At 37.5% G+C, this 16,729-nt stretch overlaps 1 protein-coding gene and 1 pseudogene across 1 annotated transcript in view; both read right to left on the bottom strand.

The window, feature by feature from the left end:
* Positions 1-16,729, bottom strand: part of Mcc (MCC regulator of WNT signaling pathway) — a 463,169-nt gene that overhangs the window by 388,896 nt on the left and 57,544 nt on the right. The gene's annotated exons all lie outside the window — the stretch shown is intronic.
* Positions 1-16,729, bottom strand: part of LOC124986920 (60S ribosomal protein L21-like) — a 74,207-nt pseudogene that overhangs the window by 520 nt on the left and 56,958 nt on the right.

Raw genomic sequence — 16,729 nt, 5'->3', positions numbered from 1 at the left:
AAAGGCTAAACGCTTTTAATATGGAAGATTAACTGTTTGCTCAACATAAATGTAGCCTCAATCTAGGACACAGTAAGACAAATTTTGGAGCAACAAAAAATAAACTTAACAGGTATAGTTTTGCCCTAACTGTATGTAAGATTTTCTGAATTCTCTCTCTGGCATACACATGATAACTGTTTTTTCTGTTCTTTTTTTCAGTAGAAAAAAGAGGGAGAGATAGGGTACTTTAGAGTCAAATACTAGATTCTTCTTTTAAAGATAAAAAATGCACTGTATCATATTAAACACTGCAAACTTTAGAAAAAAACCTGGTTAATTCTTCTTAAGTCAGTATTTCCAGATTTTTACTTGACAGTGAAATTCTCTTCACTGGCTGAGAATGAAACCCAGTGCTCCACAGAATATACCTAGGATTGAGGTTCTCCAGTGTGGTCCTTATGACCTGGGACCTGGTGAGAAGTGCGAATTTTCAGGCTCCAATCCAGACCTATGGGGTTACAATCCTCTAGAATTCTGATGAAGGTTGAGAATCACTAATGAAAGCAAACCTTGTAGTTAGTCTTATCATGAATATTGGTTGTCTGGGGAGTTCCCTTAGGGGAAGTGCTTTCCAACTGCTCTCCAGGATTAAGGGGAGCAAAGGAGAAGGAGACTGATGAATACCTGTGTACCAGGCTTCAGGACAGACCACTTGCCCCACCCACACCTACTTATCTATTTTATACGTAAGGTACAGATTAAGGCTTTATTCGAGTGAAAATTTTCAGTTTAAACAAAAGTTTGAAACTCACCATTGGGGATTTTAAAGAGTTCAGGACCTAGGTCAATATCAGTGCCTGCTAATGAGTAATAATTCAGTGTGTAAGTATTTTCACTGCTGTGACTGCAAAACCTGACAAAACAATTAGAGGAGGTAAAGTTTACTTGGGGACTCACAGTTTCAGAGGTCTCAATCCACAGATGAGACCATTGCTCCAGGCTTGAGGTGAGGCAGGACATCATGACAGAAGGGTGTGGTGGGGGATAGCAGCTTAGGGCATGACCACAGGAAGGAGAGAGAGAGAGAGAGAAGAAAGAGGAGAGAAGAGAGAGGAGAGAAGAGAGAGGAGAGAGAGAGAGGAGAGAGAGGAGAGAGAGAGAGACTTCCCTCACCACAGACAAAATATATACCCAATGACCCACCTCCTCTAGCCATATATCCTACCAGCCTACAGTTACCACCCAGTTAATTCCTATCAGCAAATTAACACACAGATTAGGTTAAGGCTTTCCTAACCCAATCATTTCACCTCTAAGCTTTTATGCATTGTCTCACACATGAGCTTTTGGAGGAAAACCTCATATCTAAACCATAATAGTCAGGGAGTCCTTTGGTGGCTTTAAGCTGTAATAAAAGTTCATGGAGGCCCCATAGCAAGACAGGTTGAGATTCCTATTACACACACTTATTTTCTCCTCTATACTTGAGAATTACTTGAAATCATTATAAAATTTTTTTTAAAATGTACATTTGTATGTGTCTGGGCTATGGATACCTAGAAAAGATATTTCTAGATCTGTTCTCAATCTGTTTAAGATCTACTTCCCAACCTGTTTAAGATAAATTTGAAGACTTATCACAAAAGCTCCACTCTCAGAGACAATGAAAATACAACATCTAGACTCCATTAACACTGTTAAATACTGGAGTATTCATTGAAATCATTAGGATCATTTCTAACAATTGAGATTCAGCAATTTTAAACAACAGGAATCATGCTCCATTCTTTCATTTCCAACCCCTTCCATATCCATGACATATTTATAACAGATAGTGAAGGGAAGGATATTTAATTGGTCTCTGTACTTCCCCAACACTTAGACTAGAGGCTCACTCGTGGCAGATCCTTAATAAATGTCACCTGATTAAGTGAATTTTAACATATTTTATGGTTATGTTTGGTGCCATGAATTCCAAATGAAATTTCCTTTCCATTCTATTACTTAAATTTTGTGATAAAAATAAAATATTCACTGTAGAATTTTGTTTTAACATAAGAAATAATAAAAGTAAAGAAAAATTATCTGTAGTCTTACTTCCCATTAAAACTTTTAAATTTATATGATTGTTCCAAGTAAATATCTATGTATTTGATATATGTAGATATACAGGTCTACATTTATGTTTGTATATCTATGTAATGGTATTTATTCCTCTAATGATATATCTATGTCTCTTTCTCTGCATCTTACTGGTAAATGTACTGATGCTGAACATGCTGTTTTATAGCATTTGTATTCAATGTAGTAAAAAAGTGTTAACAACTTGCCATGATAATACATATAGCATATCTTGCATGATATGATTTTAAAATTTATTTAATTGGTTATTTGTATCATTTTATCTAATAAAAATGCAGTGATAAACATTATTGAGCAGTTATCTGATTACATCCTTAGGCTAAATTCCTAGAGATGGAATTGATGTATCAAAAAAAAAAAAAAAGTAAACTAGCTGGGCACAGTGGCTCACACCTATAATTCCAGCAACCCAGGAGGCTGAGGCAGGAGGATCCCAAGTTCCAGGCCAGCCTGGGCAACTTAGTGAGACCCTGACTCAAAATAAAATAAAAAGGGCTAGGGATGTAACTTAGTGGTAGAGTACCTCTGGGTACAATCCCCAGTATAAAAAAAAAAGAAAAAAGAGTTCATTTAGATTTTCATACCTAAGAAGGCTATAGAAGGGTTGAGTCAATTTTACTTTTACTAATTATGTATGAGTCTTCTTTTTTTTTTCTCATGCCTACATCAACACTTAGTATTCTCTTATTTTAAATTATTTTCCAAATCAATAGGAATGATGCAGATGTGTACAGGACACATCTGCAACATAAACCTAGAAAGATAGACCTTAATAATCATTGTCTTTTTGAGCCCCAAGATGAAAGTTCTTTCCAAGATTCATCATGGCTGTGGCTTTACAAATGCAGAAACTGTTTTGTGCCTCAGTGGACCTCCCTCGCTGCTCTGGTGCTGAGGGAAATCACGGATCTCTGGGGCAACAATGGTAAAAACTGTAACAGCATTTCCCTAAATGCACGCATGGCCATTAGTAGCTGAGTAACAAGCAGCTCTGCTTTATGAAATATGGGGGTTTCCTAAAGTGTGTGAAAAGAGCATGGAAAAGCAATTCATAGAATAAGAAATGGCAGTGACTGATAGGTCAGTAAAAATCTGTCCAACCTCTAGTTGTCCAAAAGCATTTGCACTAAAATGAGATACACATCCTAACTATCATGGGATAGGTGATATATGCACATAGTACAAAATCATTTAAAATGAAAAATATATTTCTGTCTTCTCATGCTGTTTTATTCTCCAGGCACTCCATCTTCCTCTCCAAAGACAGTTACCATTACCCATTTCTTGTAAACTCCTTAAATAGTTGTCTGTGTATATATATGCACATATTTATAATGTATTATGAATAATAAATACATATTATGTATACACATCTATATGTATATACACATGTAAAATGCTTTATGTGTATATATAAAGTACATGCATATACATGTATGCATATATAATACTATACATTGAAGAAGGTATATGTTCTATACCATGCTTTATTCATGTAACAATTGTTCTTGGAAACAGTTTCATATCAATACATATTTAGCTGCCTTAATTTTTAATCTCCCTAACGTTTTCTATTTATTTTTTTCTCTAACATTTTTTAAATGAAAAATTCCAGATATATAGAGAAGTTGAAATTTCATTCTTTTTAACATTTGCATAGTACTTCATTATGCAGTCATACAATTATTCTACTCTCCCCTACAGACAAATATTTATTTCCCATCATTTGCCTTAGCAAAACAATCCTGCAATATTATCCTTGTCCATAGGTCATTTGGCACATATAAGACAATGCCAGCAGGGTCATTTCCTAAAAGTTCAATTGTGAGGTCAGAAGTATGTGTATTTTTAATTTTATAGATATTGCCAAAATCTTCCTAGAGATTGAAGCAATTAACACATATAATAACAATATATGAAAGTGCTTTTCACCCCACACTCTCACCAGAAGTATTGAAGTATTAGCAAATTTTTAATCTTTGTCAACATGATAGATAAAAACCCAATAACATTAAAATGTCATTCTAAAGTGAAAATAAGAAATAATCTCAGTGTCACTCTGTAAAGATAGGTTTAGGCATTACAGAATTTAGAAGATGCCAACATGCTGCTTTTGTGGTCATTTTTCCCATTTTTGCTTTTGTGGCTATTTTTCAAATAGCGAAGGACAAACTAGAGTCTAAAGAACCACATTTGAATAGATACATTTTAACCTTTCCACAGAGCGGGAGACCCTAGCCTAACATCACCTTCTCTTCTGCCAACCTTCAGAAAGGTTGTGAAATTGTGAAATTTCTTTACCAATTGAAACTGTGGGCTGGGAAAATGAAAACAGGATTAAAAATATCCATCTCAGCTGGGTATTGTGGCACACTCCTGTAATTCCAGTGACTCAGGAAGCTGAGGTAAGAGGATTACAAGTTCAAGGCCAGTCTCTGCAATTTAGCAAGACCCTGTCTTAAAAAAAAAAAAAAAAAAAAAAAAAAAAAAAAGGACTAAGGATGTAGTTCACTGGTAAAGTGTAAAGTCACCTGGGTTCAATCCTCAATTCAGAAAAAAAAAATCATCTCTGAAGTATATTGTGAGGATTAAATTAATATTATATGTCAATCCTTTACTCTGGTGCCTGGACACTGGAAAGCAGCTCACTTTGGCATTATCAACAAATCACTATCAGGAAGATGAGCATGAGAATGTAGCCATTTGTCAAGGTTAAAGCAGAAGAGACACAGAAACCACACCTGATTTTACAAACCATAATTCTGACTGTATACAGTTTTTTAAACAAATATTTCCTGATAAAATGTAGACAAACCCAAATAAAAACCGTGAGTTTGCATGCTGCATCAAGCAGCAGCACCCTATCAAGGAGCTGGGGTATATTACTTCCTCTTTATGCATCACAATTAGTGCAAAAACCGGAGAGGGATGCATATTTGTAAGAGAACTAAACAATTAAGGACAAAAGGGTAGATGATGAACAGAAATGAAGTCATTAGAAAAGTTTGGAGGTTCCTAAAAAGGTTATACAGAAGTACCACATGACCTCTCAATTCTACCCTAAGTATGCATGCAAGAGAATCAGCAACATATCAGTTCATAGGTGTAGGACTCCTTTTTGGGGTGTGATAATATTCTGAAATCAGGTACTGGTGATAGCTAAGTAGTATAGCAAGTATTTTTCTGTCTTTCTTTTTCTTTTGGTGCTAGGGATTGAACCCAGGTCCTTGTGCTTGCAAGGGAAGCACTGTACCAAACTGACATAGCGAGTATTTTTAAGTCCACTGAATTGTACACTTTAAAATGGTGAATTGTTATGTTATGGGAATATATTGCAATTGAAAAATAAAAGAAATGAACCTGCTGTGCCAAAATTACCCATATTAAGATCAGGTAAAATGATTTAGGAGAGGGATTTTATGTTGTCCATGGAAGAAAGTAAGCAAATGAGCTGGGGTTGTGGTTTAGTGGTAGAGTGCTTGCCTAGCATGCATGGGACCCTGGGTTTGATCCTCGGCATCATGTTAAAAAAAATAAAATAAAGGTATTGTGTCCACCTACAACTAAAGCATGTATACATATATTTATACATATATATGTATACATATATACTATATATACATATATAAATATATATAACAACATGAGCACCAAAACCAAATTTGATATATAAAAAAATCAAATGAAGCAACATCAGCACCAAAACCAAATTTGATACAAACTAGTAACCATTAAAATAGAAGGAATAAAGAAAGCTGATAGCACCACTTATAAAAATTTCTGATATATGGAGATTAAATCAAACAACTCAAGAAAAACATTTTGACCTTACCCCTTGAGCAATCTTTTAGTCTCTCAGTTGACTTCAGGAATAGTAATTCAAGCAGGAATCATCTCTGTGATGTAAATTTTAATATATAAACCTGACAGCTATCCTCTTCTGAAAGACATCACACTAGGGGGTTCCCAGAACTGGAGTTTGAACAAAAACTAAGACCAATATGACAGTAGGTCCAGAGGTGTGCCTTGCACTGCATACATTCCGCCTGTGACAGGAAGAGGAATTATTCTATTTTAAAATGTAAACCACACATTAGTCTGTTTTTCCAGAAGTCTATTAAATCAAGCATGTCATTGCCCCTACTAATCTAGATGTTCAATGATGATAATTAACCAACGAGGACAGCAGCGCAACTATTTTCTATTTTCTGCTTCCTACTTTGATATTTTTCCCTCCTTAATTACTTTCCAGGGATCTATCAGTAGATTAACTCTTTGAAACCAACAGATTCTAAACACTAAAGTAAAATCTAACAAATTTAAGTCTTCTAAAAACACACAGTGACTTTATAAGTCAGTAATTTGTACCTTGCAAAAAATCTACAACTAGTTGAAATTTTGCAAAAGAATTTAAAATATGATTTTAAGTCTAGGAATAAAGAGCTATTGCCCAGAGAAAAGATACCTTTTTAGTTTAATTTCACAGTGATGTTAATTGGTCAGAGAAATCATGTTATGAGTCAGTCTTTTCTAATTCAGACATAGTAAGAGGTCCCTCTGCAGTTTGATTATAACTAGGTATCAATAACTTTTTATCATCATCTGTTGGCCATAGAAGCTTTGACTTTCCCAACCTACATTTATGTGGTCCTTTAGTGTATCTGGGTCAGACTCTGTAATATATTGTAGGAAGGACCCAGATTCTTTTTCCCTGACTGGTCTTCATTTCATTTTCCTCATTATTTCTACTTTATACACAGCTAAGTAACTAATGCATTTCCTTGGGCCTAGCAACTGACTCTCCTTTGTCAATTAATTTCTATTTTTACACAGTTCTACACTCCATAAGGCTCCGGGGTCCTTGAATACTCAATTTCTTAAGACTGTAGAGGTGATTTGTTTTTTTCCTCACCACTTCCGAAAGCCTCCGAGAAGTACCTCCCACTCCTAAAAATAATGACAGTAGAGATGAGATTGTAAGATTGCTTCATTTAAACATTTTCATATGAATTTCTCAGTTTTCAGTGTTTGAAGACCAGAGATACAGAATGTAAATTAGAGAATATATAATGGCAACAATAAAGTTATAGTTACTTTCAGTTGGCAGTAGTTGGTTAATGTTTAACAATGGGCTCTCTGGGGAGAAAAGGTCCTGATTTGGAGCATTTACAATTTCCACAGTGTAAATAATTCTGCCAAGGTTGATTTTAAACTATCACTGTTTTTTTAAAATATTTTTTAAAAATATCACTGAATGTGATATTGAGTGAAGAGACTGGGAAGAGATGTGCACACCCTGATATAGCATTTCCACCACACAGAAATAGGCGACGTAAATAACCCCAAGAGCATTAGATGATAATAAAATATAGTCCAATAATTGGGAAATAATGAACTTTGAGTATTTGTTACTTTTGTTGTCAATATAATTTGTTGAATAGTAAGGTCCTATGATTTAAATTGTAAATCATATTAGTTTTTTAAATCGGACAAATAACCCAATTTCATTTTTACCCATAGTTATATCTAGCAATAGCTCAGTGATGTTCCTGAGCATGTAGCAATTGGTTTTTGCAAGCCACTATGACTCAGCACATCTTGGTCCACAGATTATAGGATATATGAAAGACCATCAGTATGTTGCGGCATGGTCAGGCTTGGCCCAGCTGGTTACAGAGGACCTGAGGGACTTGAGGACCTGATTGAGCCTAGCAAGGGTGTGAAAGGATGGAAGAGGCAGACTGAGCTGGAGGAGCTGGCCAAAATCTATATGTCACTGTGGACGTAGGAAACAGTGGGTCCGATACAAAATGACTGGGATGATAGAGATTTCTAGTTAAATGCAGCGGGCTTAATATAGTTGCCATCTTTGTTTCCTTTTACTCCCTCCTGAAACCACCCCAAGAAGATAAGGGAATTTTTAAAAAGCCATAAAATTGTAGCTATTCTTCATTAGTCATTACTCTATTTAGTGCTATGTTTTTCCTATATTTGTGCTTTTTGTTGCTAGTTTCACTGTTTAAAGTGATCCCCATGCACAGTGCTTAAGTACAGTCTAGTTTCCTAAGTGCCCTTCAGGGAAAATATGTGATTAGATAAGTTTTGTTCAGCCATGAGGCATAGTGCTATAGACCTTGAATTCAGTGTTAATGAATCACTAATATACATAAAATAAAGTGTCTTTAGACAGAAATACATATAACACAAGGCTGTGTGCTGATCAGAGGCTAATAGGAACCTAACCCTGCACTTTCCCCTAGGAGCAGTGGTTCAGTATTCACTAATTCAGTGTTGGCTGAAACTTTACAGAACATAATGATCACAAAAAATGAGAATCAACTGCATAATGACAAGAAGAACATAAGATTAGAACAACTAAAATTTCAGAAGTTGCAAGTAGATGGATGAGTGGACTCATCTCACCAACTGAGTAACACTGGACCTTGGACAGGCTCAGAAAGAGGAGAGCCAGGGAAAGTCAGACGAAGTCCAAAACAGGAAGATTAAAGGAGTATGTAAGAACCCATTAGATCTGTATTTCCTATTGTCAACCAAACACAATCAAGTCTTCCCACCCAGGCAAAAAACTAGAGATTTCTATTCTACAGTGTTTGATCCCAAACTGATTCTGGATGCAAGGTCACCAGTTACAGAATAAGGGTATCATCTTAAAATTAAGTTAAGTAAAAGTTAACATGGTAAATGACAAAACCATTGTCTCCTTTTCTCCCACTCAGCTCTGGTAATTTTAGCTACTAGCTCTACACTATCCAGACAGGACACTGCAGGATGACCCTTTGGGGATACTGCCTGGACCAAAAGAAAATATCTCTGCATTTTGGATCAGGTAGGGCAGGATCCCCTAATGAAACAGCTTTCTCAGATCATCCAACAGTGAATCGGACTTAACAAAATGTCCTCCCCTACACACAATGCACATAGGTGCACACACATACACACAACACACAATACACATGCACTCTTAGTCAGCTTCGCTGCACCTCTTAAATATGAGGAGATAATCGAGGACTACCAGGTATTTGAAGAGGGCACCTATAAAGAGACCAATACAAACAAAAACATTAAAGGAACTCAGAGGAAACAGAAATAATGCTAGAACATAAGAAAAAAAATTTTTAAACTGTCATAAAGATCCATATGGAGTTAAACAATGATATAATTCTCACACAACAAGGGTGAGAAACTTAAAGAACACTTAGAGTAATAATATCATAAAAGTTAAAAGTATGCTAAGTAAATGCATGGTAGTAAAAAAACTAAAAATTTTAACATAAGAATTGAAAAGTAGACAAAATCTCCCAGGAAATAGAGTAAAAAACAAAGGACCAGAAATGTGAAAGAACAAGTAAGTCACTTTATAATATTAAGCATTCTAAATTACAGGAGTTCCAGAAAGAATGGCAAAGAAAAGGGGAAGAAACTACCATAGACAGAGTATAAGAAATCTCCTAGAACTGAAGGGTATCAGTTTCCAAATGAGAGGTTCCATGAAGGACCCAGCATACTAGCTAAAAATAAAAATAACCCACACCTGTTCTAAGTGAACCCATATAGGAACATTGACATGAAATTTTAGAACACTGGACAAAAAGAGGAGTCTAAAGAGAAAAAGAGACAATTGGGAATCACTACTACCTTTTTGATATTTGCCATGTTGGAGATCGAATCCAGGGCCTCATACATGCTAGGCAAGTGCTCTACCCCTGATGAGCTACAAATTCCTATTGCTACTCTTAATAACAGTATCAGGTGCTAACACTGCTGGAACAATCACTTCAAATTCCCAAGGGAAAATAATCTGTAACCTCAAACTCCATGCCTAAACTGTCATTCAAATGAAAGAACAGAATGAAGACATTTCTTAAAGCAATTAGTTATCACACACACTTTTTCAGGAAGCTACAGAGTGGGGGCAGACGTGCAGGGGTTCCACCCATAGGAGAGAAAGAACGATAGAAACATGGTATATTGAGTTTGGTTACATATAACCTATTCCAAGAAAATGTACCATAACAAGAAAGGGTTCTGTTTTTCTTTTATGTTACTGTAAATCTGACTATTGATCTAATAAGAATTATGATTAGGGCTGAGCACAGTGGTGCATGCCTGTAATCCCAGTGACTTAGGAGGTTGAAGCAGGAAGATTGAAAGTTTGAGGTCAACCTCAGCAAATCAGTGAAGCCCTAAGCAACTCAGTAAGAATCTGTCTCAAAATAAAAAATAGAAAGGTTTGGGGATATAGCTCAGTGGTAAAGTACCCATTCAAATATAGAATGATGAGGAGAATGGGTAAAAGGAAAGTAGGTGCATATTTGAGTATTTGAGGAGGGTACCAAATGCACATATTCCTTGGTAGAAAATTAATACATAGTATCTACAACTGAAAATTTTAAGAAATAGTAATGTGAACAAGTTACTATAAAATAGAGGCAACCATGAAAAGAAACAGCTGTGAAGTATGATCAAATTTACACAGAAAAGAATTGAATGTAGGCAGGATGGAGAGAAGAGTGCTGTTTTTCATTATGAATTTTGAGCATCTATCTGATTTTTTTAAATCATGCATAATAGAGAGAGAGAGGAGAGAGAGAGAGGAGAGAGAGAGAAAGAGAGAGAGAGAGAGAGAGAGAGAGAGAGGTGTTTGGAGGCCAGGGACCTGGTGTCCTGAGAGCTAGTGATATCTGAAGCCCAGGCAACCAGGCATCATTAAGTGAGTCTATTATCAGAGGGCAGAATTCCAATCACAGGGCAGAAACTTAAAGAGGATTTTCCTACCTGGAGGGGACAAATTAGAACTAGACAGGCCAGGTCCCAAGGGACTGAGGACTGGTAGGTTTCCAAGACAGCAAGTCAGGTTCAGGAAACAAGGCCACGTGGGGACTTGGGTTGTCTGGCAGCCAACATTGACAGATGCTGCTCACTCTTTACCTTCACCTGAGCTCAGAATCAGGAACAGACTGAGCTTCACAGATGAGGGCCACAGGGAAGCAAAACTGGAAACCTGGAGGCTTCAGAGTCAGCAGTGGATACCAGATCTGAGAGTTACCGGTCATTCTTTCTTCAAAATGTCTGTTAGTTCCCATCTGGGTGCCATCGATACAACCACGACTTCTAGTCTTTCTAATATTTCAGAAACTCAAAATTCACTTCTCTATAGCCCAGCGGGAATGTAAAATGAGTTCAACACTCTCCCCTAGGACTACTGTTTGGAATAATTACCTCTCTAGGAACAAAATCCACAAAACATCCTCAAATAAAATTGTCTTTCAGGACTCTGGAGAACTCAAAATGTGTATACTTAATCACATATTGCTGTATCCCATCCTAATTAGCATGTTTCTATCCCTATCGTGCAGATAAGAAAACAGGTATATATCTTTTTCAGGTCCAAACGATTTGTAAGGATAATGAATTACAAAATATGTTTATTATCCTCAAAAGTTTGCTAAAAATAATTTTGAATATTATCACATAAAGGACATTTGCAAGTAGCTTAAAATCCTTAGCTAATTTAAATTAATTGCCTACTTGGAAAAAGCTATAATAAGTAGTTCATGTCATTTCACTAATATGCAATTAACACAATTAAAAACATTTCCCAAATGCTTATGTGGACCACTGCTGATACAAGCTGCTGCTGTTCTGGAATTGACTGGAAAGTTCGCACTGATTTCTCTACATGGAAGAAACATATTGTTGACATCTTGCAAGAAAATCAAGTTATTCAATTTAATGGATCAGTACAGGAAACAGAACTCTGTCTGCCAAGCAGAATATTTTGCTGTGTTTGTATTTCATCAAATCTAAATGTACGAGTTTTGGATATTGCATTTAAACTAACATACCCAAGAGGAATTTAATATGGTCTACTTTATTCATTAAAACAAGTGAAGATTGGTATGGAGTCACTTTGAAAGGTAGTTTGGGCTTTCTTATTTAATTAATCCATTACACTTAACCTTCCAGTAATTCACTCTCTACAACCATTATTAACACTCTACAAATATGTTTTGCGTTATTAAATTTAAGAATTTAGTACTCAATAAAACTCTCAGCAGGAATATTGTTATTAAATGAGTTCATTAAACCTAACCATACTAATTAACAGCTAAGTATTGAGGAACATTTATATAGCAGTGGCCGTATCCATCTTCCTAACCTCTCTGGTAATTCCAGCAAATGAACAGAAACATCTTTAGGAGGAAAAAAAAAAATCCAGGATGGTTGTAGAAACCACACATACCTCTGAGGAAGCTCCTCCAAAGTAAATGTCCAGACTTGTCTGCAACTGGCTCCTCATCACATCATCTATCAGTAATTTTCAATGATGTGTATAACTGGATCTAGTTTCTCCCTCCCTTATGCCTGTAATGACATGACTAGAAATATAGTGTATTTTACTTTTAAAATTAATAACTAGTCTTAGTTGGCTACAACCTAGCATTTTCAGAGAGTTCCTACATATCAAATCTTCAGCCTCTAGCACAAAGATGATATTTTAACTACATGAAAATAAAAAAAGAAAATCCTAAGTAGAGGAATGTCAACAGATTTTGACATGTAACACTCCTTAGCTCTCCCTATCACTCCCTGCAGTGAAGACTGTGATTCTGCACCAGACTGCAGCAGTGTTCTCTCAGCTGCCAGGAGCACAGACCCCTGAGGCTCGTGACTGAGTTGCTTTCTGGGAACTGCTCTCTGTGTAAGGGAAGTGTCTTGCTCAAAGTTATGCCTCTTTCTCAGGACAGCCCATATCCAATGACTGGCAGATATGAGGGTACAAAGATCTCTTCCTCTGGCCTCAACTCTTGGCTATGCTGAAGGGTCACCTTTCTAGGACATCCTACAAGATCAGCTTATAAATATGTCACAGTTCAACTTCTCTGTGTCTCGTCCTGCTTCGTTCTGTGGATCTCAGCAGTGCTCCCCAACAAACCTTGTGAATCTAGATCTCTGTGAGTGTTTCCTGGGACCCTGGCTTAAGACATCCTCACTAAAGGAATCTATCTTAAGGAAGGATTTAAGGAAAACTCCATCTATACACATTGACTTTCTGTCAAAAAGGCAGTTAAGGGGGCTGGGGCTGGGGCTCAGTGGTAGAGCGCTCCACTAGCATGCATGAAGCTGTGGGTTTGATCCTTAGTGCCACATAAAAATAAAATAAAAGGTCTTGTGTCCAGCTACAATTAAAACAAAATATATTTTTTTTAAAAAAAGCAAATCAATTCCAACTGAAGACAGTTGAACTTTCCAGATTCAGGGTTCAATTCTTCATAGTTCAAAAGATATTAAGTAATTGTAGATCTTCCAATAGAATTGTCTCACCTGTAAGTACACATCTTAAAATAACAAGATAGGTGTTAGGTTGCTTTGCCTCTTAGTCTAGTTAATAATCTAAACCTATTAAAGTAATTATGCTGCATCTGGATTTATTGTATCTCTAATTGCACTGTATCTAAGTATCCCACTATCCATCAGCTCTTTCTTATTGGAGCAACTAGGGAACAAAGACTTTATGTATAACTTTTTTTTTTTTTTTTTGGTACTAGGGATTGAATCCAAGGGCACTTACCACTTAGCTACATCCTAGCCCTTCTTAATCTTAATTTCTGAGACAAGGTTGCCAAGGCTGGCCTCAAACTTGTGATCCTCTTGCCTCAATCTCCTGATCACTGGGATTAGAGGAATGCACCACCATGCCCAGCTGTATACTTTTTGTATGGGGTTACTATGGACTTGTGTTCTCCCCATTCATATTCTGAAGCCTAACTTCCAACATGATGGTACCTGGAGACAAGATCTTATAGAAGGTAATTAGGGTTTACTGGAATGGGATCCTAATCTGATAGGTCTGTAGTCTTAAAAGAAGAGGAAAAGAAAGTTCTCTGTCATCTCTTCTGTTTCTCCCCTCACAGCCATACGAGGACACTGGGAAAAGTTGGCTGTCTACAAGTCAGGAAGAGAAGCTCTCACCAGAAACTGGATCAGTTACCACTTTGATCTTGGACTTCAGCCACCCACACTGTGAGAAAACACATTTGTGTTATTTAAACCCCAGAGTCTATGGTGGTCTGAGCTGACTAACACAGGGAGTGAGGAGTGTGCAGTGTAAATAAATTAAACTGCTAGATTATTCCTCATAAGGTGTCACTTATTTTCCTTCTTAGCTCCGCATCTCACCTTTTCTCAACCTCTTTTCTTCAACTCTTTTTTCACTTTCTCTCACTCAGTGTTAGTTCTCTTGACTCAAGAGGGTCAATGCTGTCATGTGAAACTAGTTAGAGAAAATTTTAAAAATTAATTTAAAAAAGAAAAAGAGTGGTCGACATACACTCTGGCCTTCACTGGACCAACTGATGTTCTGTTCAGGGTTGCAGAGGCTGCTGGGTGGTGGCCTAGGTCTGCTCAGAGAAATTCTAGGGAGCTTAATAAAGGGACAAGCCCATAGGATTTGGAGATGAAGTGGCTGAGAGCTAAGTTAGCAAACATGCAAAAAAAATGAATGAACAAAGAAACCAACACAGAGAATGAACAGCAACATATAAAGGTGATACATCCTGTGGGATAATCCTGTGGGTAGGGAAACACTAAAACCCAACCAAGGTCACATCTGTGCATACTCAGGCCTGAAATGCAATTACAATAGTCATTGTGATTTCTCAAATGCCAAGAGAGCTCATGTGTGCATGGATGGAGGCAGCCATTAGGATGATGCAACATTTTCCTTTTTCTGGATCCAAGCCACCTTCTGATGAGAGCTTGACTGCCTGTGTCTATTCCCAACTTGAGAGTGAGAGAATGTGTGTGACTCTGTAAATACATGTCTTCTATTCACTTGGCAGTTATTTTTTCAAAACCAAATTGAAAAAAAAAATTGGCAATCTAGGGGTTTATCAGTCTTTTATGAATTTTATTCATGTGAATTAGCTCCACTGAACCAGGTCATTGGTCAGAATGATAAAATCTGGCTGCAGACCATGAAGTCCCCATGAAGATATGGCCCCAAGTAAAGGTGCCAAATTTAAGATGGGCCCTTCTCTATGCAATAGGGTCTAGCCCTGCTAGGTCAGTGCTATGAGATAATTCAATACTGAGATGTTTCTGGCGGCTTATGAAAGATAGTCTGCATGCTAGTGAGAGTGGACAGGACAGTAAGCAGGCTACCACCATTGCTCACAATGAGGATTTCAAATGGTCTAGCGGAATTAGTATGTACGTGACAGGCACTGCAAAGAAAGCATCAACAGGGATTGGTCACCTTGTTTTGTAGGAGGGCATGGAGAAGAAAGTAAGTTTGGGGTCTGGTTGGCTGTGGAAAATGGAGTTGAGAGAAGAGGCCGGTACAGAGGTTGGATGGCATGCTGTTTAGAGGTCAGTAGGTGGAGCTGAGCATCAAGCAGTTGTAAACGAGGGGCTTGTGCTCTGGACAGAAGCTGGAATACAGAAATAAGCTTAAGATTTAACAGTGTGGTATAAAATTATGGAAATGAATGTGAACAGTGAGAGGAGCACACATAGGAGGAAAGGAGAAGGACCATGCCCTGAGGAAAGCTGAAATGTGCATGGTAGGAAGACACACTCTAAGAGCGAAAGGAATCAGAAGCAACAGAGAAAAATAAGGGGAACTGAGAAGGCTCAGAAGAGGTAGCTAGGGTCTCAGTGGAGTGGAAAGTGAGTTCATCTGCTGGAAGGATGGAAGGGTGGTGAAAGAGTTGAGGGAAGCTGTCAAGGGCTTACAGTAGAGTTTACAAGACATGAAGAGGAGGCTAACTGAAGAGTGGTTAATTTGTAGCATATGGTTGGTGTATTAGTTGGTCAGGACTATTCTAACAGTATCACAAACTGAAGGATTTAAACAACAGAAGTTTATTAGCTTACAGTTCTGGAGGCTAGAAGCTCAAGATTAAGATGTCAGGCCATGCTCCCTCTGAAGATGTCAAGGAAGGATCTATTCCAGGTCTTTCTCTTGGGCATCAGTCATATTGATTGGAGGCCCACCCTACTCTCCAGTATGACTTCCTCTTAACTAATTACATCGGCAATCATTCTACCCAAGTAAGGTCACATCTTTTTTTTTTTTCTTTCTTTCTTTTTTTGCGGTACTGGGGATTGAACCCAGGGCCTTGTGCTTGCGAGACAGGCACTCTACCAACTGAGCTATCTCCCCAGCCCATAAGGTCACATCTTGAGGTATTGAAGGTTAGGAGTTCAACAAATTAATGCAGGGAGATTCAATCCATAAAAGCAGGTGAAGGCCCTTCTGGGACACTGGAAAGATAGAGGCAGAGGTGCTGTTCAGTGACAGCTGAACGTGAACTGATTTCTTCCTGCCCATGCAACAGGCCACGAGGCTGTCCATGACCATAAAGGGTATATCTCCCGGCAATATCTTAGTAGTTAACAATGTGGGCCCTGGAGCTGGAGTGCCTGGGCTCTTAGTTCATTTCTACCACATTTTTGCTAAGTGACTAAGGACAAGTTACCTAAGCCCATTTTTCCTCAATCTATATGCTGGGGATGACAATAAGACTGATTCCACAGTATTATGAGAATTAACCACATTAAAACTCAGCACACCTCACCA

This window comes from Sciurus carolinensis, chromosome 6, assembly GCF_902686445.1.
Source record: "Sciurus carolinensis chromosome 6, mSciCar1.2, whole genome shotgun sequence".
In the NCBI taxonomy this organism is placed as follows: domain Eukaryota; kingdom Metazoa; phylum Chordata; class Mammalia; order Rodentia; family Sciuridae; genus Sciurus; species Sciurus carolinensis.
This window is presented reverse-complemented; position numbering and strand designations above follow the sequence as displayed.